This window comes from Protopterus annectens, chromosome 2.part0 (genome assembly GCF_019279795.1).
Source record: "Protopterus annectens isolate FY-2018-M chromosome 2.part0, PAN1.0, whole genome shotgun sequence".
In the NCBI taxonomy this organism is placed as follows: Eukaryota; Metazoa; Chordata; order Ceratodontiformes; family Protopteridae; genus Protopterus; species Protopterus annectens.
Genome location: NC_056728.1, coordinates 318,328,414 through 318,355,470, shown reverse-complemented (window position 1 = coordinate 318,355,470; position 27,057 = coordinate 318,328,414).

The following is a 27,057-nucleotide window of genomic DNA, read 5'->3' as shown; positions in this document are numbered from 1 at the left end:
CCTCTGACTACTAGGTTTAGGGTAACTACGTTTGTCTCTATATGCTAAAACATCTATATCTAATTTTTTACATTTTCTATGGTAAATTTGTTTACATTTTTCGTCTCTTTTCTCCTTAACTTTAAAATATTTCACTTTTTCACTTTCCACCGTGAATAGGAGATCTGAAACTATTTTGTTGTTAATATCTTCTATTTGGTCATATAATACATCCATTTCTTTTTCATTGTTGGAAATAATGGCTTATAAAATAGCCAAGCCACATTGATTAAAATTTTTTAACAACTCTTCATGAAAATCACTCTCTTCAACAACATTGTTAGGGTATTTGAAAATGTGTAACCCCTTAGGTACTATCCCCCTTTCTATACATTTTCTCAAATAACAATTGTCCATATGCAGTATTTTGTATCTTAACATTATATCATGTAAAATGTTAACATTAGTATTATAAGTGTTATTGTCATGTCACCAGGCAAGGAACTCTTGTCTGAACGGCCTTCTGTAAAATTACATTTGGTGTTAAGCCATTTAGTAACAGAATGAACCCCATCCCAACCAACAGTCTCAGATACTTTTGCTGTATTGCCGACTAAGTTGTTACTAGAATTTGAACAGTCACCTTGCAAACCAACTTGCCATCTTTAATCCTTTCTATTCAGAGTGTTAGTTCCATGAAAGTCCAAAGGAGAATGAGATTCTGAGTCTCCCTGGTCCAAACGAACTTGCTGTTGTTCACTATCCGCCGTCCTCCCTTGAATCTGGCCGCCTGTGAGATGACTGTTCAACAAACAGTCCTGTGGTAAAGGTTTACTTCCTGCGAGCAAAGCTAGCGCTTTCTGGTTACCTGGTTGTCAGATCCAAACAGGGCAGGTAATCCTGCTGAATGCTGGGTTAAGATTTCAATAAGTTGTGTAAGTTGCCTCTCTACACGTGTAAGTCTCTCGCCTACACATTGTAAGCCGCTTACTCCCCTGATTGGAGAATTAACGCTGGTATCCAGTTCCTCCATAATACACCAAAACCAAAGAAATAAAAGAGAATAGTGCTTTAAACACAACCAATAAACATCCAAAATAAAGCACCTAGGAACTAGCAGAACGAAGCCACCAACACAGCGTAGAAAGGAGCAAAAAAAATCTGTTTTATTTAATGTTGCAAAGACACCACATTTTCATCCTAGTGCATCCAGGATTTCATCAGAAATAAGAAGTACATTGCAGTCCCTCCTTATATACCTCCTTCCTAATTACCTGGTAGTAGTAATTAGTCCCAATTAAATAAAATGACAAAAATGTAAAGATATAGTAAAACACTCATACTGAAATTTCTATAACATTAGTTCAATGAATACAGTACTAATACATTCTAATCAATACATCCCTCAACATTAGTATAAAAGTATATAAATATATATAAGGTCCATGGGAGACCACAACTGAGTTTAAAGAACTTCTCTGGCAGTTAAGACTAGAAGCGAACAAGCCCCCAGGACTTAATGAACATGTTTCACTGGTACCAGTTCTCAAATTAAGATCTGCCAAGCTCTAACTAAGAATAGGTTAAGGGTATGCTTTACAGAACCAATTTTATACAATTAATGTTTTTATAACTTATTTTATACATATCAAAAACAAAAACATTGAGCCACATGATATGTTTTACCTTGTTAGGTTATTTTTTAGGACATCCCTATTTCATTATGTACACATATGCATTTTAGGTTTTATTCAACATGGGGGGGGGGTGACATTCTGTTTTACCTTTATGTATAGGTATTTGTTTACTGTGGATGTATATGCAACTGTTCTGAATTAATTATTATATTTATTACATGACCTTATATATATTTATATATTTTTATACTAATGTTGAGGGATGTATTGATCAGAATGTATTAGTACTGTATTCATTGACCTAATGTTATAGAAATTTCAGGAGAAGAGAGTGAAGGACAAAAGGAAAAAAGATGGAAAGAGAGGAAAATATGAACAGAAACCAGTGTCAGAAAAGAAACTTGAAATCACCAGGTATTGGCATAGCTTACTTGTAAATATAACAAAATAATCTGACAATTGATAATAGTCTATGATGATAAAATAATTTTTATGGTGTACACCAAACTAATTTGCACTATATTTGTAATTGCAAGTCCTCACATTTACACCAATTGAGTTTAATACCGAATTCAAACACGTATAGTAATACAATAACATTTCATTTTAGCTTATGTGATTAGAAGAGTGACAAGGTGCAATTATTAGGAAGTAAATTTCTTAATAAAATAAGGTTTGCTTTTTAAAATTGAGGTGCTAGAAATAACAGCTCCATACTCAACCATAAGGTACTACAGTACTTAACAAGGTTACCCCTCTTCTAATACTCCAGTAAAATGAATATTTTAAAGATGGGATCACACCCCATTTAACTATCTAGCAGTGGTAATATTTTACTTGCAATCTTAGTAAACAAGAGATGCCCATACAAGTAATTCATTAGTTTCACTGTACATTACTTTTCCAGGTACCATATCACTGTTAATGATTCTAGATATACAGTAGTTTACAATGTAATATAAGTATTCATACCTACTTATCTTTTCTTATCTTTTAGAAAGGACCAATTATCTTATCTCTGACATCACTCTAAGGATATAGATATAAATTTGGTCTTAAGTAGAATTAAATATAAATATTAAATGTATGCTTCCTTGGGACTTCATATAGTTATTTTATTTTTTATCATATTGGCTAGTCCAACCCATTTTACAGAGGCAAATTTAGCTCAATTAAGGTTAATTGTCTGTGGAGCAAGGAAGCGGAATATCTGGACATGTTGCTGGCAATTGTAGACCAAGCAAAAGATGTAAATGCTTTCATTGCTGGGGTTGCTGTCAGTGAGTAGAGATTATATTTAGAATTTTCAAGTTCTTAAGTAGAGAGATTAGGAGTTAATCAGATTAGGTCCAGGGAAAGGGGCTAGCTGTCCTTTGTTTAACCCAAGCATTATTGGCATGGGTTATTATCTATAAGAGAACTTAAGTAATATTAATTTATTGTTCAATTGGCTCAGGAGTCATTATATATTTATTTATTTATTGACATTTGATTACTGGGAAAGTCCAACTGGGTAGAAGCCCATTTTTAACAGACGCCTGGTAAAAAAGCTCCAACTTACTAAAAAACATTTTAAGAATAATAATTTTACAATCTTCAAAAATAAAACAAAAACATCTACAGTTTAAATAATTATAACAAATTAGACATAGTATAAAACATTAAGAATCTATACAAGGTATACAACAATCATTTAATATTTAGAGACATTTTAGATGTTTTTAAGAGAAATTAAAGGTAAGTTGGTCTAATAAAAATAGGAATTGCAATATAAAGTGAGGGAAAAAAGAAGCTTATGATATATTTTAGAGAGAAAGTCAGGGAAGAGAATTAGACAGCAGTAAGGAAATAAGTGATGATGGGAGAGTAAGGAGGTGTAAGGAATGAAAAAGGTACTGTTCACATTTAGGGATATAGTTTATCCTGGTTTTTGAGCAAGAACAGAGCCAGGTTTTAGCCAGAAAGTATTTCAAACCAGTTTTGAAAGATGGGAAGGAGGGTATAGGTCTGATGGATACAGGTAAGGATTTCCAGGCCTTAACAACATTGTACAAGTGCAGACAATGCCCAGCAGATTTACTAAGTTTGTAGACAGGAGTTTTTGGTCACTAGATCACAATAACCGACTGGGAACATAGTTCTGTAGGATGTTTTTTAGTGCTGGACAGGCAGATGGATGTTGGATAATTGTATGGGTGGTAAGAAGTTGTGTATATGTTAGTTGATGTAGCAGTTCTAACCAATTTAGGCTTCTCAGTGCTATACAGTGGTGGGTTCTGAAAAGGATATGTGCTGCAAATTTAGCAACTTTGTTATAACATTGTTCAAGTTTTAATTTTTGTGAAGCCTGGAAGCTAGTAAGGATGGAAGCACCATACAGAAGAGTTGGAAGGGGATAAGTAGTGGCAAATTTAGTTTTAGTTGCATTGGTGAGAAAATTTTTGGCTCTGTTAAGCATCCCTAGGTTTTGATGAGTTTTTCTTATGCAATTTTGTATATGCAATTCGAATGTAAGATTGTCATTCACTGTCACAAGTAATAGTTTGCTATGAGAAGTGACTTCAATGGTTGTATTATCAAGAGAGAATATTTACATTTTTGTTTTTATATGAGAGTGAGAGTTGGGGAAAAAGTAGTAGTTTGGTCTTTTTTGGGTTGAGCATGACTTCTGAGTTATAAAGCCATGTTTCAGCAGTTGTTAAAGAATTGTTATTTTATGCTATTCACTTCTCACCTAACTGTGGAGTTAGGTAAGCAAATACTATTATATTTTAGTAAGAACACTAATATGTGTGACAACTGAATTAAATATGTCTTCCTGGAATTTATATATCATACAGGTGACAGCTAAAAGCACAAAGATTTGGAGAATTCTTTGTAAAAGAAACTCATATGCATGCTTCCCAGTTTGAGGCATACAAGAAGAAATGGGTGCCACATGTATTGGTCTCAGGTAACTCAGCCAATAGCTGTGGAGTGGTGACTGTGGATAAAATAGGTTTCCATCTAAGTCAAAGAAGATTTATTATACTGGAAGGCATCACTCCATTCATATATCATCCTTCAGTGATGGCCACAGTGGATGAATCATGCAGGCATAGACCCAGATCCCTTTTTAAACTTTTTCAGGTTTTATCTGAATTTAATAAACACAATTCAGTCCATATTAGGAGTTCTAATCTTATTTTACATTATACCCTGGACAGACTTTGATTATTTCTACTCCATACTAATAGAGGTAATGATTATTATCACATTTTATTCTCATAATCTCTTTGATCCTTACCATGCTTTACATAAAACAGGGATAGAGTTTACTTTTCTCTCATCTTTGCAAAGATCACAGTCAAGAACAAACTTTTTTATTAGGAACTTCCGCTGTTATGACCTCAAATATACTTCAGACTCTAGATCTTTCTTGGATCATTTATTAATCCAGCTAAAAACAGTATAATGCAATATGTAGTAATACTGATGCTACGGGGGGGGGGGGTAAATGTATTACTAGTTTAAAATAAAGAGACTGAAGACTATATTGAGGGTCTATATTAAAACATCGAAGTTTCAAACTTCAAATGTTTTAATATCGACCCCTATTCAGTGAAAGCTGAAAACATCGAACATACAGAACAGCAAATTTTTTCCTAGGGAAACAATTCGCTGTTCCAAAACACATACACACAACACAAGCATATCTACCAAACAGCAATCCATACACATACACTTAAAATCTTACACCTAACCCTACACTAAACTATACACACACCACTAACTATCCCCTTACCTCAACCCAAACCCTAACCCTATGGTCCGTCACTATCACACACTCACCCGCGCCCTAACCCTAACTCACCTACCCCACCCTAACCCTCATGTCCACACAATCGCACACTTATCTGACCCCATGCCCTAACCCTAACTCACCTAACCCACCCTAAAACCTCATGTCCACACAATCGCACATATACCTAACCCGCACCCTAACCCTCATGTCCACACAATTGCACACATAGCTAACCCGCAACCTAACTAACCTAACCTGCACTCAATCACACACTTATCTGAACCCGACCTGTAACTTTCCACCACTGTGCTGAAAATACTGAAGCAACAGAAATGGACAACTGAATTCTTTCACTAGGAAAAAATTAAGTTTTCTGTTGCTTCGATATTTTCAGCTTTCGCTGAATAAGGGTCGATATTAGAACATTCGAAGTTTTTATACTTCGATGTTCTAATATAGACCCTATATTGAGGAACTAATTAATTATGTTACATCAAAATTATGATGTCCTGCTAGATAATGGGTTGCATTCAAATCAAAGGCCAGAGGCATCTTTGCTAGTAAAGTGACTTAAACCAAAAATATCAAAGAAGACAAATTTCTAATCTCAAAAACCATATCTCACAAATGGGCACGGATCTTCAATGGATCTTTAACTGAGATAAATTTACAGCACTAGTTGATGTTACCATGAACTCAAATCATTACATGATTCTGGTCTTTCACTTTTCAATCAAAAATAATGCAAAATAGTGAGTGGGAAGCTACTGGAATCAAAACTAACAAATCTTGTTAAAACTGAACCATAATTAGAAAAATATACCATCAGTGCTAGTAAACTGCAATCATCATACAAAGCCTGTCAACAGTCTCAGAGAGTATTATAACATCTATGAGGAGATGTATGCTTCCAAACATTCATCCCATAGATGAAAACAATATTAATAGATTCTTGTCTAATTTCTCCCCAAATCCACTTCCAGAGGACTGCATCTTGAAATGAGACTCAAACATAATGCTAAAGGAAATGTTAGTTTAAGCAAGTTTCTAGATCAGATGGATTTGATGCATCTTTCTTTACAAAATTTGGAAAGCAGCCATCATCAATCCTGCTCATATTATACAATCACATAAAAAACACAGGATTAAAGACAAACATAGAAGGTAGCCAAGAATAGTTTTTATTCTTAAATGAAGTATAGATTCACAATTATTTTTTATTTTAGTTTATATATTGGTTAATTCAGTAAGCCTACTGGACACAAATGTACCTTTTCAGGGGTGACCTGTGAGAGTTGCTTGCTTGAATGACTTGCTCAAAGTCACATAGTAGGCAGATGGAGATGGAAGGAATCAAACCCTGTGCCCTTGACTGCAGGATGCAGCTCATTAATAGCTCAGAGCTTTAATCACCTATGCTAACTGCCAGTTGTAAAGAACTATTGCCCCATATTTCTTATTTATCTAGACATTTTTATTTATTCAAATGTACTAGCTAGGAGGTTTCACCTGATAGCAGACAAGGTCATGCCAAAATTCTAGTTAGGATTTATGGAATCAAATCAGACCCAAGACAATATTATTAAGCTAAAACTAATTTTGTATCATAACTTAAACTGCCGTAATTAAAATTGAATATTCACAGTGGATGCATGTAAAGCATTGACTGTGTATATGTCCTTTTTCTATTTGAAGTTATATTCAGATCATTTAGGTTCTGTATGGCTCAGCAGATAATGAGCAGGCTTCTACTTTTCGAAAGATTTTCACAGGCATTAGAAAATATTATTATCCTTTTATTCTTTCATAGGATCATGTGAAGTTGCTAGGCTATTGGCACTGATGCCCTCACAAGCCTAGTCAAGAATTTAGCTCATGTTCCAACAAGTCAGCACCCTGTGCCACTGTCCAGCAGAGACACAGGTGGACTCCCAGGGGTGTATTTTCTGTTTCCCATCTAGTTAACCAGGTTGTGCTTACAAAGGTTTAATGAGGTAAAGAAGTCTATTCCACAAAAGGGGGAGTCTCTGGGACACAAATCTGTCCCACCAACAAGTCCTATTGATGTCACAGACCAGATTGATGTCACGTATGTGGATTACTCGAGTGGAGCTTGACTTGTGGATATGCAGCTGTCCCATCAGGGTAGGGTCTGTCTACATACCTCTCAACTGTACAGATTTTTGCCTCATATCTTTGGTGTGTTCCTCCTAAAATTTGTATCTTTATGGCAAATAGCTAAGGATTGAAGTCATTAAATAATGACAAATATTTGAGTTTAAGTCTCCACATCCTTCAGAAAATTCATGCTAATGCAAAACCTATTATTCTATCAACTTTCTAAGTTTGTAAGAGCAATATTTAAAATCTGTTCCTATTTGTCCCCCCATCATTTTTGGTTTTGTCCAGATTTTTTGCTCTAAGAGGTTAAGAGGTACACTGAGATTGCTTTGTATGCCAGACAGAGGTCAGCTCTGAGGAGTATGTAGGAGACTGAGTAGAGTGACAGGGTTTTTAGCTTCTCTCTGTAGGGTAGATGTTTGAGGCCCTGGATTCTCTGGATGAGGAAAATTCCCTTGAACTCTTGTTTTTTTTTTAAATTCTTGGGAACCATAAATTAACTTTTTTCAGTATAACCATTAACATTAATTCAATTCTAGATGATATCTTTCTGTACTTTCAGTACAAATAAATCCATTCCTCAGTTACTCCACTTAATCAAAGCATTAAACTGTAAATGAAATACTGATAAATCAATGCATTTTCCACTAAATACCACAAACAATATAATTATCTCGTCTATGGCACTGAATATAAATGTCTTATCAAATGATCTCAAGTGCTTAGGAGTTAATTATAAATCAAATACTCATACCTTCATCTATGTGAATTTTAATGAAAGCATTGAAAGGATAAAGTTGAACCTCAACAACTGCAACCAACTTAGAAATTTACTCTGCTTGCTCGACCCTCCATTGTTAAAATGGACTTCCTGAATTTATTTTAATTTTGTGAAATAAAATTTCTTTTATCCCAAAGTAAACATTTATATCATTTAACAATGTAATATCAAAGTTTCCATGGAATAATAGCAATGGCAGGTCAGCCTTAGTAATATCTGAGATTCAAAATTAAAGGCTGGATTTAACTAATCTGTCACTTTTTATACAGTTTTGAGATTAGTGAAACTTCTTTTTTGCTTCATGAATGCATCACCAGTTGACCATCAGATGTTCAGCTTCCCTTTCTGCTGTTTTTCATCTCTGTCCCTAGTGCTACTGCCAGATAAAGACACTTTGATGGAACTGAAGGGGGAGTGGAACAATGGGTGGCTGCTGGCACACCTCCTGGTTGAGGCCTTCACAGGTGGATTGAGAAGAGGAAGTGGAAAGTGGAGTGAGAATCACAGTGCAGCTAGAAGCCATTAGTGTCATATTAAGTCACCTATGTAAAGATTTTTTCCTCAAAGCCCTTTCCCTCCATGTGATGATGCCCTCCTCTGAGGTTGCACAGACAGTGACACATTGATTCTAAGGATGCCTGTCATGGGCCATAGAGAAACCATGCCTCCTTAGCCATCCTGCAGTCCCAGAGCGGTGAGCATTCCAAACTCAGGTCTCCTCCAGGGCTTGATGAGTGATCTCCCATGCCAGTATGACTCCTTTCCTCAGGACAGATGCATTCATTGATCCTACCAGATCTATCAGACATGATCAGCAAATCAAACTTCAGTCATCTGGACCATAGTCAGGACTTTATCTAGCACTAGGCTGACTGAAGTTAGTGAAGGTGCTTACTGTTTATGATTATATTTATTTCTTTATTTGTTACCTCTTTGAGTCAGTTGGTCCGAAGACCTTTTTCAGTCACAACACGGGCCTGTTAGGCAATAGTACAGATATTTCAACTGGACAGCAGAGTTATACAAATATACTCATGTTTAAGACTGTGTACACACACACACACACACACACACACACACACACACACACACACACACACACACACACACACACACACACACACACACACACACACACACACACACACACACACACACACACACACACACACACACACACATATATATATATATATATATATATATATATACATACACATATATATATATATATATATATATATATATATATATATATATATATATATGTGTGTGTGTGTGTGTGTGTGTGTGTGTGTGTGTGTGTGTGTGTGTGTTTTTGTGTGTTTTTGTGTGTATATTATATATGTGATATGTGATATCGGGTTACACTCCATCCAGTGCTTCTGTTAAAGTATGATATTACAATATTGGTTACCCTCTCTTTAATGCCTTTGGTAAAGTTACATTTCCAGAAATATATTTGCTTAGTCTGTGCATTGCTTTTCTGCTAACCATTATCCCTGTGACACTTACATTTTCTTTCTCTGTGGAGATGTTCTACAAGTGGTGATTTAAATCCCTGAAGGTCACCTTGGGTTAGCATATCAGGAGGGAGGCTGTTCCATAGAATAGGGGCTAATTTGGAAAAGGCACATTCTCTTATTAATGTTACTATAGATCCTTGTAATATACATCATTGGAGTCTTTCAGTTAAAGTATTCATTAAAAAAATTGATATCTCTAAGAAATCCCTCCCATTCAAGGCTAAATCTTCATGTCTTCTCTAATTTTCCATAGTTTGTTAAAATGCTACCACCTGACTCACATAACTTTCTAAAAAAAACAGGGCAATTTAAAGAGCCATTGTTTTTTACAATCAATCTTAGACAATCCTAACATTACAATTAATAGAATTTCCTGTGATAAAAGATACTTGCATATATATATATATATATATATATATATATATATATATATAATGGTATGAACAGTAAAGCAGTACTGTTTATCACTTCATATGAATGTGTCTAGACAATGGTTAAATATCATTGTTTGCACTGTCTTCTCTTAAAACAAAAAACAAAAACAAAACAAAACAACAAAAAAAAACGAAAACAAACTCATGATCATTAAAGAAATAGGCGGATTGACAAATAGTTCACCACGACTAATGATGTAAATTACTGTCCTGTGAAAATGTCTACATTTATCCCAAAGAATATTTAGATGCCTCTTTGAGTGCACAGTTTCAGGCTGCGGCTAAAATAACTACCTGCCTTTCCTGTCTTGCATCTCTATACATCTCTATACAGCTATGTTAATGAATTACAACCTGTCATAGAGAACTGAATTAAATACAAAACCACTCATTTTGGTGACTCAAAGGAAGATAAATCAGCATTGCAAAAAATCTTGTGAGTCTTTTTTTTCGCTGTTTCCACCATATCAAAGATATTGTGCCTAAAATCATTACTATTGCTAATTATTAAACTATAATTCTCTACTGAATTAACAAACAGCAGGGTTAAGATGTACATTTTTGAAGGACTGTAAACTATCTGTCACTGTCAGCATTCTTAATTTCCAGTGTTATGAAAAATATTTCCAGTTAACACATTTTAAATACACATAATTTCCCAGACAACACTGTAAGCCGATATGGATTGCCTAAAGCTTTGTTCAGTAAGCTGGTCCAGTGACAGTGATAGTGAATACCTCTTATGCAAGAGATATATATAACTGTTAGGAACAGACAACATTTCCCATTCAGTAAAGATGAAACACCTGATGTTCACAAGGGTCATTTGTATATATCCCATGTGCCTTTGATACAAGAGGTTCAAGAGGTCACTCAGCGGAAGTTCTAGCTTGGCTGGAGTTTTCATTTAGTTTTTACATTCAGTAAAGATGGAGAAAGCTCAGATCAAGACAGTACCCTTATGATCACTAATTAATGATGTAATTGATTAACGCAAACTAGCCAGTAGCTTTTATTTAAAATTATTCATAGATTTATCTTCATTAAAAATTCACTATAGTGCTACAGTTTTTTGTGATTTATCTATCAAATGGATGATAGAATGATAGTAAGAATTATATTGTGCTTGTGTGACCATTTATGAATTCAGTCAGTATCTAAATTTGAAGACTTAAGCCATAATCAGCTTAATTAAACTAGATCTGCTGCAGTTTGGATGCATCAATGCCATATTCAGTACTTTATATTAACTCAGAATTCCTCCTAGTAAGGAAAAGACATTAGGGTCGAATCAAACATTGCAAAGTCATTCCCAGTGAAACAGCTGGCCCACAGCATAAACCATTGGTGGTCATAATCAGCTGCAAGCAGTGGTTAGAGCAGGCAGTAAGTTCAAAAATGAATAGGCTGAAAATCTGGAAGTTGACTGGAGTAAAAGCACAACAGTTCATTGAAATACTTGTATCTCTAGCACTTGTGGAAGAAGAGGAAATAAACTGAGTTGAAGAAGAATGGCAGTGTCTCAAAACAGCGTGTGTGAAGCTAGGTATGGAAATAAGATAAATAAGAAAAGCTGGTGGTGAAATGTAGACATCCACGGAGTTATCAAAAGAAAGGAGAGTAGGAAAAATTTTGATATTTTGTGCCAGCTATGTAAAAAGACTCACTGACACAGGGACAGACAATGCTGTGAGTCAATCAGGGGTTTTCAGTGGGAGTGGGTATGCATCAGGGTTCATGTTTGATCCCACCGCTGTTCATACTGGTGATGGGCTACATTAGCAAGCAGGCTGGTGTGGACAGATCAGCAAAGCTGCTGTATGCAAATGAGGTGGCATTATAAGCAGACTCTGAACAGGAACTTCAAATGACAGGGAATGGAACTCAAAACTGAAAGCACATGGGATGACACTGGATACAGACAAGACAGTTGTCATGGCAGAAAATGGTGGAAATCAGAAGAAGCAGAAATTGAGACACAAAGGGAAATAGTGGAACAGGTTAACAACCGCAGGTGTCTGTGAGGAGTGGTCTGAATGAGAAGGTCAGTGCTAGGTTCAGGGAGACTACAGCCAACTCACACAGAGTTTTAGGGGGTAGTAGTATACAAAACAGTGGTGTGACCAGTACTTCTGTATGGAAGAGAAACCTGGGCACTGAAGGCACAGGTGTTGTGGAAGCTAGAAATGATGGAGATGAAGTGCCTGAGATGGGAGGTAAGATGCACAAAATGGGACAAATGAAAAAAATATGACATTAGTGGAGACAGCAATTACAGAGACGGTCAAAGAAAACAGATTATGATGGTTTGAGTACATGTACATGAAAGCAAATGACATCTTTGCAAAGAAGATTTAGGAGACAAAAAGAAGACAAGAGGACAAGAGGAAATGAGGATGTCCAGCAAAGAGATGGATGGACTGCATGACAGAGGACCTGTGACAGTAAGACTTGACTGATTTAGAAGGTAGGAGAATGGCATTGAATCAAGTGGGATGGTGACAGCTGACTCAATGCTCAGAGCCCATGTAGAAAAATGGAAAAAGGGGGTCGATGAAGTATGATGATGGTGGTGATGGTGCTAATGATGATGATGATGATGATGCACGGAACGTTTTATCCTTCTTTGGAATTCATGGACGCTTTAGCTGTTTTGCCTAAAGAGTATTTGGGTCTTGTTAGGATAATGATACTAGTTTTATCAAGGAGGAAACTCATAAAAATATCAAAAAGCTCAAAGAATTTTATACAAGACTGGTTTGTGATCACCTGAACAAACTGCATAATGAATTTCACAGAGAATTTAGGATAGAGGTATAGCTAGGGTTGGGGTGAATGGGTGACCCCCCAGTTCAAAGTGTTAGATAGCACAACTGGCAGAAGCTGATCAATGTTGAGTGCAATACTGGCATTTGAATGCCAGTATTGCATTTGCACTGAGGTGCATTAGATCATCATGTGTGGCAGTGTGACAGGTATAAACTATAGCAATTATGTGCTACAAATGTAGCAAACAGTTTGCTACCGTTTAAAAAGGGGAAGAGTTTTTTTTTTTTGCTCTTCAACTTAAAGTTGAGAGGTCACCAGTTCAGGGTATGACCCTGGGGAACAAAATAGCTAGCCACACTACTGCTTTAGATGTTTGTGAAAACCAATGGACTTATTATAGAGAAAATCCTGCATCAAAATAACTTAGAACTGAAGGCTATGTTGAATGAAAAATGCTTCCGGGGGACTTGAAAACATAATCTGCCATCTCTGGGCAGGAAATGTTTTGTTCGGTTACACATTCCTGTGAGAGGCAACTATTTCCTAAAAGAAAACATCCTCAATTTCAAATAGTGTACTTATCTTCTAGATGCTAATCTGATTGACTTTACAAGACTAACCATGACAAACTATGACCTACCCACATTTCACAGTGTGCTGTCAGATAGTATGTGGTGAATGGCATCACCCTAATTATAGACAAGTGCTATTGAATTTTTAAGTTTGTTTGAAGACACCACCTTTTCTTGGCCATGGTGGTGCAGCGGTTAGCATTGCTGCCTCACAGCAAGAGGTTCTTTGGTTCAATTTTCAGCTGGGGTGCCTTCTGTGCAGAGTCTGCATGTCCTCCCTGTGGTCCCGTGGGTTTCCACTGGGTGCTCCAGTTTCCTCTCACTTCCCAAAGACATGCTATAGGTGGATGGGACACTCTAAATTGGCCCTCAGTGTGAGTGTGTGCATGTGTGTGCCTTCTGTAGAAAGTTGGGCACCAGGATGGCAACTTGACACTGTAAAACTCCACTGTCAATCGTTCTGCAGGCCGTTGTTCCTCTGTGGTGACCCCTAACTGGGAAAAGCTGAAAGAAGAAGACAGCACTTTTCCTTGTTAGAGCCTATGTTGTCTATCTGTTTCTAAAGGTGATCTTGTGTTTACAAAGTCTGGAGATGACTCCTGCATGATAACACGTTTCTTTGTACTCACCACACTGATAACTTGGTGTATACCTTAATGGAAGCTATATTGAATTGCCTATTCCAGGGACCAGTGGAAAAGATAAGAGACCTTTGTATGGTCTGTATACATCTTCCAGATGGAACCGCCTTATTACTTCTACCATAACTGAGCAGTCACTCAGTTGTTTAAGTACATTCTGAATGCGCACTAATAAGTATATAAAGTCTGAATTTATGGGATTACATACTCAGTTTTAAAAACACAGAGAAAATATATATAGCATTGACTCCAGTTCACTGCTCTGGTAAAGTGTTTTCCTGCAGTCTTTAACAGGTTGATACTAGATAACTGCTTTAATGTTCACCTTCTGTATTGGTACTGCATGCACATTGGAAGTGTTACTGCCTTGTATTTTTGGATTTCTTTAACAAGGTCATCAGTGAACATGACCCTTGTGGTTTATTCACCTACCTGACAAAAATGTGATACATTCAAGCTATTTTTTTCTAGCCCTATCCTGGTAATCAGTGAGGATTGAAATCACTAAATAATGATAGACAGAATTCATATCCTTCAGAAAATACATGGCAGAACAAAACCTTTTATTTTAGCAACTTTCTAAGTTTATAAGAGCAATATTTTAATTTGTCCCTATTTTTGGCCTTTGTCCATATTTATTGTGCTAAGAGGTTGAGAGGTGACCTATTTATTATTATAGAAGTGCTTTACTAGTACATGCACAGTACGTGACGTAGTGTCTGTAGAAGGCTAGTGCTAACATTTACATTACTGTATGTATTTTACCATTACTGTTGTTATGATACTCAAATTGCAAATGACTAATGCTACACATACTCCTTTCGGTTCTTTATGATATGTATAATTGCTTGCCTGATTAGTTATTGCAGCTGCATATAATGGCCACTTGTGAGATTGCTTTAATATGTGCAATTTCCATGCATTCATTGTGAAGGCAAGAAATCCGGTCTCCATGGGCCCCGACAACAGCCCTGCATGAACTCAGGCATGAGCTCTCAGCTCCATTAGGCACCCTATTCAACGAAAGCCTGAGCACCAGCTTCATCACAGCTGAATAAAGGACAACCACTGTGATCCCTATACACAAAGGTGGAGCGTCCACTGACCCAGGCAATTATAGACGCATCAGCCTAACTATCCTAATCTGCAAGGCCATGGAACACATTATCATGGACCTTAAAACAAGTACATTGGCAACCTCTATGCTTGACCCCACACAGTTTGGTTTTGTCAAAGGGAGCTCATGCCTGTTAAACTTGGTCGACTCCTTCAAAACATTCACCAAAGCCATAGATGAGGGGAAGATGGCCTACCTTGACCTAGCCAAGGCCTTCAACACTATTCCCCACTTGGGCATAATAGATATACTCTCCAAGCTATGCATGTTGCCAGAGGGGTAGCTAAGTGGCTCGCTGATAGAACCCACTCAGTCAAAATAGGGGAAGCCACCTCTAGTAGTAGACCCATAACGAGCAGTGTACCCCAATGATTGGTCTTGAGGCCTCTACTGTTTGGGATATACTTTTTTGAGGTGCAAGCCAAAACCAGCGGTCTGCGGCTGACCAAGTTTGCAGATGACTGCAAGGTGGGTGCTGTCTTAAATTCCACTAGTGATGTGGACATCTTCCAAGAGGGGCTTACCCAAACTAAAGACTGGTGCCAGAAGCATGGCCTCAAACTGAATACCAGGAAATGCATCATTATCTCCTTTGGGGAAAATGGAGTCCACACTAATTATCACATTAATAACAATGTACTAAGCGTGCAATTAGTTGTGTGGGACTTGGGCACCCAGGTTGCTAGCAATTTGACTTTTGACCACCATGTTGCCTTTGTTGTACGGAAGGCTTTTTACATTCCCCACCTCATTAGTAAGGGTATTTCATCTAGGAACAAGAAGTTCATAACATCCCTGTTCTCCTCCCTTATCAGACCCATTATCGACTATAATGCCCCCTTCGGCATGTACCTTGCCAAGCACATGTAGCAGTTGGAGAGACCACAGAGGTTCCTGACCAGGAAATCAAGAGTCTCAAACACCTGTCCTATACAGATAGGCTAAAAGCCCTGTCCCTCTACTCATCTCATACAGACTGCTCAGAGATGACCTGTGTCTGGCATACAAGGCCATCTCTGACCCTGCCTTGATGGAGCTGCTGCATATTCATAAGCCAAACTCAACTCGTGCAACCTTGCAAGCAAGGCCTCAGCCTGGTGTGTGACATTAATAGAACTTGTTGGCGGGATAGAGTTCTGTTCCAAAGACTCCCCCATCTATGGAATAGACGCCATCACCATGTCAAGCAGAGTACCTCTCTAGCCTTCTTTAAGAGGAACTTGGGCAAGTAGATGAGAAACAGAAAATACATCCCTGGGATCCCATCTGTGTCCCTGCTGGACAGGGGGAACAGGTGCTGACTTTGTGGGAACATGGGCAAAATTCTTGGCTAGGCTTGTAAGGGCCTCCAGGCCAATAACCTAGTATCATCCTATGAACCTTTGAACCTATGATTCAAATGTTTTGAAATATTCACTGTGCAATCCTAAATGAAGTGTAATGGCTCCTTATGCATATGGAGCTTTTTTCTCTTAGGTACACATCTGAAAATTGGCTTCAACTCAGCCAAATATTCTCAGTTAACAAAGAATAAATTAAATAAATAAGCAAATACTTTATTGCCTGTGCATATTGCCTTTCTTGGGATGTTTTCCTCAGAGCTTTTTTTTTCTTGGGAGTCATTTCTGACAACTAAATGAAGAGAAAGGGTGTGTGCTGTTATTTAAAAATGCTACTGGAGGAAGATGAGTAGGTAGATGAGGATGTCTTATAAATCTTAAAAGTCTTACTGATTCTGAATATGGTAGCTGGATGTTATATGGGATTGTACCAGCAAACTGTGATATAATGTATGACATGGTAGTACTTAGTAATTATCTTTGTAAGGTAGAAAACTCAACTGATAATTGGTAGAAGAGAAAAGAAAACAGAATAAGTTGAAAGGCATAGAACTACAGCACATTTTAACCTTAATCAGAGTGATGGTTGAATTAAAGACGTGAATATTTAGAACTACTGAGAGAGTGACAAGGAGTAGAATATGAAAGGAATAATAGATGAGGATAGGAGATGGCAGAATTTTAAAACTAAAAAATAATATAGGGATGTTAGATATAACATATCTGTAGTGCATGGAGAGCCATGATTATGGTACAGTCAGAAAAAAGATAAACTGTTTTGCAGTATTGTAGCATGAGACATGACAGTAATAGCGCTTTCAGAGGTGTGTAACATTTTTTACACAAGCCTAAGCGCTGTGATGGTTGGTTATAAGAGAAAGGACATTCCTACGATCCCTGATTATCTTTCCTCTTATGTCCACTGAGGTTTACAAATGTTAGTCTGTAAGTAACATTTAAATTGGGGCAGTATTTAAAAACTGTCCCTGAATTTTTCCTTACTTGTTGTCTATGCGACAGCCCTTGCTAGATGCTATACAGGCCATCAAAGCCAGTAAAACACATTCCTTTGTTTTTTTCTTTTGTTAAATGATAGTACATGGAGTAGATAAGACTCCATGCATTACAAAGAGTTATGATCATGTCTCTTCTATCATAACCTGTTATTATGTGTTCTTGATATGGCTGTTAAGATTCAGACTTTGCACTCAAGGTGCATTTCTTGGCATCCAAGCACATAATAATGCAGTTACAACTGAAGATCCAATTATAACCCTCTATATAATGTACAAAATATGTAGCAGAAGCACATATATCTTTTTAAAAATGCAGCAGAAACAGAGCTGGTACATTTCCAATGGAATTCAAGAAGCTATTAATATATACAATGTGTGACTCTGATAAACATACAGACAGGAAATTGGCCTTAGCTGGCTGCAAAGGAAAAGTTTTAGAAGAGCAGTACCAGGAATATTGATGAATTATGAGTATGTAATTTGTGACCTACTGACATGCTATAAAATTAGTTTCTCTAGAGCGTGAGTGGAATACACTAACAGCTGATGCAATGCAATGTTTTGCTCATATTCAGACTTGCTGATAGTCTAACAAATGACAGAATAACATAGCAGAGTATATGGATTTGATTAAAAAGAGATGTAGCATTTTATCTGCAGATTTGCTATCAGGATATTGGATGTTTCTGATCAATTTTTCCTACTGAATGTAATTTCTCTGTCATGTTTTATTTATTTTTGGGGACATGGCTTAGAATCATTTATTTGACAATGCCACTGATATGACAGTATTTGAACTGTGTCCAACTACTTCTCTGATGAATGATTAGCTAACTCATATGCATAATCTGCACATATGTAAAATGAAATTTTACAGACAATAAAATAATTGATTTAGAAATAAATGAAGTTAAAGAAGTCCTTTGAGGTCCAAGGGAATTCCCTGCCTCAGAAAACTTTATTTTGATGGATCACAATGACTTTTGTGCACTGATGAGATTTTTGCTTTTATTTAGTCATTTACTGCATTGTTTTATTTTGTTTTGTTTATCAATAGTATAAAAATACTAATACGAAACAACCGCGTAGTGTAGAGTGCCATGAAGTTGAACAGCCATCTGTTTTTATTTAGCCAGGAAATGAGCTTTCCAGTTACTTGAATTCACATTTCCAGCTAATAAGACATCTCAGACAAAAAGTTTGTTAAAAAAGATTGCTGTCTGTAAAATCTTCCTTTTTCTAGACTAGAAATAAATCTGCACAAAAGTTTGAGAATGCGATTTGCTGATGCAATGTACTTTAACAGTGTCAGTATGATTCCAGATTAACACCTTTATTTTCAAACTATTAGTTCTTAAAACAGTGAATAAATATGAATTATAAAATGTAGACAGTATAGTTTAAGTGCTATAAATGCTATTAAAATGAAAGTCTTGTTGCCATGACTTACGAAAGATTTCAGTATTGTTGGTTATCTATGCAATGTTTTGTCAGGTACTCATTTGTGATCATTAATTATTAAATCATGTAGTCTACAGTCCACTCGTGTATGCACCTCATATGTTACCATAGACCAAAGCATTACTCTGACCTCATTGCATTGTAAGATGTTTCCCACTACGTTCACTTATGCTTATCTCATGTACTTTCGAACCATATTATACAACGACCCCTCATTAATATTCAAAAAACGTGCATGCTGATTGGTCAACGTGCACATTGTAAATCAGAGTTATAGTAATGGAAAATGGTCTGGTCGCTTGGACTTTTTCCATTACTATAACTCTTTTTTTTTTTACAGCAACGGAGAACGCAAGATCTCCATTGCTTCACACTGTCTCGCTATGTTAAATGAGTTTAACATAGTGAGACAGCATTAAAAAAAGCAACGGAGATCTTGCTTTCTCCGTTGCTTTTTACAAACTGTTTCGCTATGTTAAATGGGTTTAACATAGCGAGACAGCTTTAAAAAAAGCAATGGCTCCGTTGCTTTTTAAAAAGCAATGGCTCCATTGCTTTTTTTAAAGCTGTCTCGCTATGTTAAACCCATTTAACATAGCGAAACAGTTTGTAAAAAGCAACAGAGATCTTGCTTTCTCTGTTGCTTTTGCCCACAGCTCTGATGTACTGTGAAGGCATACGCATGCGTAGTACATCAGAACTGCCGCAGAATACCAGACAGCTGCGGAAGGGCAGCAAGGAGGCATTATACAATGCCATTATTTAAGAAAATGAATTATTTTTTTTCTTAAATAATGTCATTGTATAATAGCAATAACCCACTTCTGGTTGTGGGTAATGCTTCGCCCTCATGACCAAACCACACCAACCGTGGGTAAATCCATCATTACCTACACCCAGGTGTGGGTTATTGCTATATTATCCAACAACTGAGAAAATTTTGGCTTTACTATTACTTTTCCTCTTCATAATTACAGTAGAGAATTTAACACAAACCCAAGCCCTATAACCCCTTACCCCATATGCAGTACAGTTTGTGTGTGTATATGCATGTGTGTGTGTGTGTGTGTGTGTGTGTGTGTGTGTGTGTGTGTGTGTGTGTATGTGTGTGTGTGTGTGTGTGTGTGTGTGTGTGTGTGTGCATGTCTGTGCATGCGTATGTATGTGTATGTGTCTATGCATACATGTGTGTGTGTGTGTGTGTGTGTGTGTGTGTGTGTGTGTGTGTGTGTGTATGTGTGTGTGTTTGTGTGTGTCTGCGTGCGCATGTGTGTGTGTGTGTGTGTGTGTGTGTGTGTGTGTGTGTGTGTATGTGCATGTGTACCTGGATATGTGCATGTGTGTGTGTATGTGTGTGTGTATCCTGCAACAGATTGGCAACACACTCAGGATGAATTTCTGTGTTATGTGCCCACAGAGAGCCACACCAGGTTGTGGCTCACTAACACATGGTTATTTACCAATCTCATTACTAGATTTTTGAAAGGTTTAGGCATCAACAGCCAGTGCACGTCTTTCTGTCTTTCCTTACTTACTCTATGTAACAAGTAATTTTACAACTCAAAGTATGGGTAAAAAGTAGGAATGTTTTCACATTCTTACCCTACAACTGCCTGCTCTGCAAAAAATGTGTTTCTATTCCTGTTGTGCCTTTTTAAAATCTAACCCACTTAGCTGAAGGTCAGCTACATCTATGGGTATCCTTATGATTAGCTAGTTGTAAATTAGAAGGTAATACCTCCACCCCTATTAATAAAGGTACTAGCATCTCAATGTCTAACTCATCTCCTAGAAAAATCAGCTCTTACCAATATCTTTTAGCATCAGTGGTTGTCTCTATCCAATTTTTTCTGTTCCATTTTTTCATGAATCTGATGTACAGAATTCTCTTCCTTATGCTTAGAGTTCCTGTCTTTTGGCTCAGAAGAGATATCATTCAGGTTCTATTCAAGGTTATTTCCCCTTAGCAAACACCACTCTCTTCTGCTTCTTGTCTTATCTTTGTTGCTCTCCTTCTGTGTCAGGGTGAGTGAGCAACATCCTCTCAAATTCTTTCTCTTTTCGAGGTTGCTTTTCGAGGTTGCTCTCTCTCTCTCTGTAAAATATATAACTTCAGGTTTACTTTTACTTACTTACAGATACCTGTTACTGAAAGTCTTCCTTTTGATGTTTCTATTTTACACTGACATACATGAGATTGGAACTCTGACAGAGTAATGTTTTCCCCTCTTTAACTACTCCATTGAGACATGTCCTATTTTTAAATGTCTCCTTTTCAATGCCCACCTGCTAACTGGAATAACCCATATCTGGAGCTGATTAGTTTGACTGAAAGTTTAAAATAATTCTTGATTTGTGCATTTTCATGCTTCCTAACTTCATTTCTCTTGAGCACACTATTTCTCTCAGTCTACCCTTTACTTCATTTCTGTTAGTCACTTCACTTCTCTGCTTAGCAACATTTTTAGGCTGCAATGACACTTCTAATTCCTTCTTTGGTAAACTTCCAAGCTGCAATATTATAGTGTGCAAGTCTGTTCCATCTACTTATTCTGTTCTTGCAAGCTGCTTTGTTAAGTGGTGCATTCCAAGATATCTCTCTAATTGTTAGAGATTCTTCCTTTGTTTTCATCCTCAGCCAAATGCTTGCACCTTTAGGGATTTCTAAAACCATACCATTAACTTTCTTTGATTCACACACTCGAATGAATGTATCTAGTTGTTGCTGACCCTTATTTTCTGGGTTATGCAGAAGCACATCTGTAGTGGGATTCACCTGATGGATCTCAACCTCACACTGATAATATAGTCTATCAGAATAACAGGGTCCAGGGAAGTAAATACTGTGGGAAGAAATAGCCAGGGAATTGTTATGGCTAGGCTTGTATAGGCCCTAGGGTCGATAGCCTAGTACCAACCTATGAACCTATGAACTACCTTTTTCCAATTGTCATCACAAGTCTTTAAAGTGGGGAAACTTTTTCCGCAATATTGTATCATGTGTTAAATTGGGAATGATAGCAATAGGATGAGTTACCTTACACAACCCATTATGTACTTATGTCAGAGAAATAAAATACTGTTTCTTATTTCAATGAATTCATACTACTTCTACTTCTTTGTTTCCTACATGCATATCTTGATTTCATAAGTGTTACCATACTGCATAAGTCTCACAGTCCTTCCAAGCCTCTGCTGTAATTTAAGACATTGCACTCAACTTGCCAATTGCACAGTAAAAGAATGGAATTTCATCTATTCTACAGATAATTCAAGAGGCATAACATCACTAGCTGCATGCTTTTCAGTGGTTACAGTTTTCACAGGTGTATCAACATTGCTATCAGTAGTAAAACATTTATCTATGTAGCCTTTCTCCAATATTTAAAACAGAACATTTCTATAGCTAATTCTTTTTTGTTTGTTACCAGCATTTGAGACATATTTTACTGATTGTCTAGACAGTTCAGTTCTATACATAGTTTAATGGCATACTAGTCTTTCTACTAGCACAAAACTTTCTGAGTCTTTAGGGTCAGTTTGACCCCCCCCTCATTTTTTAAATCAATAGGTAAAGATTTTTTGAATTTATCAGTTGCTATAATTTCTATCATTTTATTTTTATTGCAATGATCCTAAGAATCTAACCATAAATTATTGCTTTAAGTAATATAGATGTTAGCTTACCTTTTTGTTATGAGAACATATCTTGCATGAAGCTTTAGAGCTTGTGTCTGGTCAGATAATACTAGATATGACAAGCAATACCATTTTGACTTTATCATAGTCCTGGTAATCAGTCCCCTCCATGTCCATACAGTTTCTCAATGGTTCCCCACCGAAGTGGGCTGATAAAATCCTGACTTAGTCAGTTCAGTACCATCCATTCTGTTGGATAGACTGTTTAAAGGAAGCAAAATATGTCTTGCAGTCAGTCTCCCAGCTGAGTTGTTTTAATGGTGGCATTATCCTTAGAGTAGCTATTGAATTAACTATCATGACTACCCCTTTATCTGCAGCCAGTATGATAACTTCTCTACTGTGGTCATCTTAGCACGTGGATCCACATACAGGTGTACTAAAACAAATCTCAGTTTGTCTGTCAGTCATTCAGTCTATCTGTCTCCCTCTCTTTCTGTCACTTTTTGAGAAATTTCCACTTATGTTGGTAGTGAGATGTGTAGTTTCAGGACTTTGGGATTTATAACTTTTGCCAAAATGTCCATCATGATCCACCAGTGTGGTGGATTAAAGCAGCTGAGACCACCCATTTTACAAAAATGCAGTTTATTGTATATAAAAAAATTAAATGTAGATCCTTCCAAGAAAAAACAAAGCCTTGTGGTTTAACCAAAAGTTTAGCAAGTACCTTTAAGTCTTATACTTATCTGAAATTGCTGGGAAATTATTTCTTTTGGTAAGTTTCTCTGGATTCCTCTGCAAGGAACTATTAACAATTTTGACTTCCAGGTCTTCCTTCACTGTGGTTGATTCTGTTTCTCAGAAATGCTGTTCTGGAAGCAAAGTCCCCTTCCAGAAAAGGCAAATGCACTACGATTTGATATTGTTTTGGCCATATTTTTGGATTACAGTCATTAGCTCATTAAATAAACATGATTTTACTAAAATAGCTAGCTATCTTTCTGCTCTTAAAGAAAAAATTAAGACTTAACATAACTATTCATTTAAAGTAACATCATTCTATTTACAATGAAATCTGTATAACACTACTGTAGACATCATTTGCATAACTTTTCATACATTATTGGGTCACGTGTTCTCTTCCAAGTGCCAAATGGTGAGAATCACTGGTCTATGCTCTCAAGCTACTATATCAAACAAATGTCAGCAAAAGAAGAATGGTGACATATGTATGTGGGAGATTGCTGTACAGTGGGGATAGGAATTTTCCTTTGCCCTGTTGTTGTGCAACCTTGGAGTTGGCATATATAAGTAGCATGGGATATGGGGAGTGAAAAGGGTGCTTGCCTCTGCATAAAACATGTTTTTTTCTTGAATAAATATTTTTCTCTATCAAATGTTTTTCAGTTATATAAATTAGATCAGTGTGTGTGTGTGTGTGTGTGTGTGTGTGTGTGTGTGTGTGTGTGTGTGTGTGTGTGTGTGTGTGTGTGTGTGTGTGTGTGTGTGTGTGTGTGTGTGTATGTGTGCATGTGTCTACTTCTATATCCTGAAAAGCCACAATACCAAAGACTGGAAGATCGAGATGAGAAGGACAAAATTCACTATCATGCATCATGTAAGTATTCTCAGGGCAAGTGAATACTTGCCCAAAACAACAGTAAATCACAGTGCACCAGCTAAAACCCACCTAGGTGAGGGGCTACACTCCCTACAACCCTGATGTGGGGTTCTGTTCCCCCACACCCCCCCTAACTATATATACCAACTCTGGGATCGCACTACAGTGGAGAAAGGGCATAATTTCCCACGTTGGTCAAGTGCTTACTTGTCCTGGGAGTCCTTATGTGATCCGTGATTGTGAGATTCATCCTTCTCATCTCGATCGTCTGGTCTTCAGTAATGTGGCTTTTCGGGATATAGAAGCAGACCCATATACACACACACACACACACACACACACACACACACATATATATATATATATATATATATATATATATATATATATATATATATATATATATATATATATATATATATATGGATTGACTTTATAATTTTGAAATACTGAAATCCCAAATTTCAGTATTTCGAAACCATGAAGTCGAACGGCCTAAATCCCGAAACTACACCATCACGAAACACAAAATCACGAACAGAAACACACCATACACCACACAACACATACATCATCCAACCCAAACCACAACAAACAAAACATACACAAACACAAAAACACAAACAAATAAACCTACACTACATATAAGCAAGGGGGCAAGCCCCCCTTCACCCCCCATGTGGGGGGCTGTGCCCCCACTTAAATATACAAACTCCGAGATCGCACAAACACACACAGAAAGGAAACACACTCCCACACATTCTACAGTCCCTCGCACACACACAAACATCACACATATACAAACACCAACACATCCAACACTTACACACCCATACATTCATCTGCCTACTTTAACCCACACGTACAAGTAACAAACACATTCACACACTCAAACTGTCACGCAAACCCTAACAAAACACTTACTTATCTTAAGTTACACCTAAATCCATACACAACATGAAACACCATCCAGTCACAACACTGCACGCAACGCACCGTAAAGCCATAACCGCGAATTTGAGAGATTCAGATTTACGATCATGCACTTTTGCGATTTTCAATGTTCGACTTTATAAGTTTGAGGTACTGAAATTCGGGATTTCAGTATTTCGAAATTATAAAGTGACCCCATATGGATATATACATATATATATATATATATATATATATATATATATATATATATATATATATATATAGATATGGGTCTACTATAGATGATCAAAATTCCAAAAAGCCGATTCCCATATGGCCAAGATCATATGATTGACTTTTGGAATTTCAAACATCTTTAAAAAAAAACCAAAAAAACAAAAAAAAATAAATTACCTACACATTGCCAGCAGGGTGGGCAAGCCACCCTGCACACCCCTCAACCCCTACAATATAAATATACCAACTCCAAGATCGCACTACAGTGCAGAAGATGGAAATCTTCCCATCCCGCACTATGCGGAGATGCCCGTTCTGCATGATCGAAATTCTGAAAGTCAGTCATATGGTCTCATCCATATGGGAATTGGCTTTGTGGAATTTTGATCATGTGTAGGGGACCCATATATATATATATATATATATATATATATATATATATATATATATATATATATATATATATATATATATATATATTTCTGTGGGTGTATATCTGTGTATGTCTGTGTATTGGGTACCTTAGATAAGAGTGAAATCCAGAAAACTGTATCCTATGTAGTAAAAGGCCAAACTATCACAAGTACAAAACCTTGACTACTGTATATTGAAATGCAGTTATTGTACAGCCACAATATATATGTGTTGTGAAGCTTCAGGCATATAAAAATATTTAAATTATGTGAACAAATGTTTTATGATGGGCCTCATCCCCACACTGCACTATCTGAGGGTTATAATTTTCACATTGTGTTACTTTGGAATTAAAATAAGTAATTGCATTTTTTTAAAAGTATTCCCCTTACTTTAATGTAGCACAAGCTCAGAGCTAATATTTTCAGCATAGGGTATGGGACATAGCCCAACTTCAGAGGTGTAGAAGCAGTAATATTATTCTGCCTAGGTTTATTTTATTTCCTTTTGGTAGTGCTGTAACTTATAGCTAGGACATTTTATATTTTTCATAGCTGAGATAGTGGCTGTACAAATTTCATTTGTAATGCTTTCTGTTAAACAAATATAATTTAAATCCATTGCAATTTTAACTTTCTCTAGGTAAACTAATACAGATAGCTTTAGCCAATAACTCTTATTCCTTTCAAATTGTCTGAAGTAAGGTATATTCAAACTCTTTTTTATGTTGTTAAAGAAGCTGGATTAGTGCTCTTTGCTGCCTGTCAAAGAAAATACTTCTCTGTCAGAAAAGAAGCAGCAATTCACTGTCAGAGAGAAAACACTTCATAATCCACTAACAGGGAAGAGTTCACCCACTGCAAACATGTGGACACAGTCATAACATAAATAAGACTAGATAAAACACATACAAATGCTTGATAATACTAAGGAACACAGAACAGAACAGTTTATAACTGCGGTGGTGGTGCTGCGGTAGCGTTGTCGCCTCACAGTAAGACGTTGTCCGTTTCGATTCTCAGCCAAGAGCGTCTTCTGTGTGGAGACATG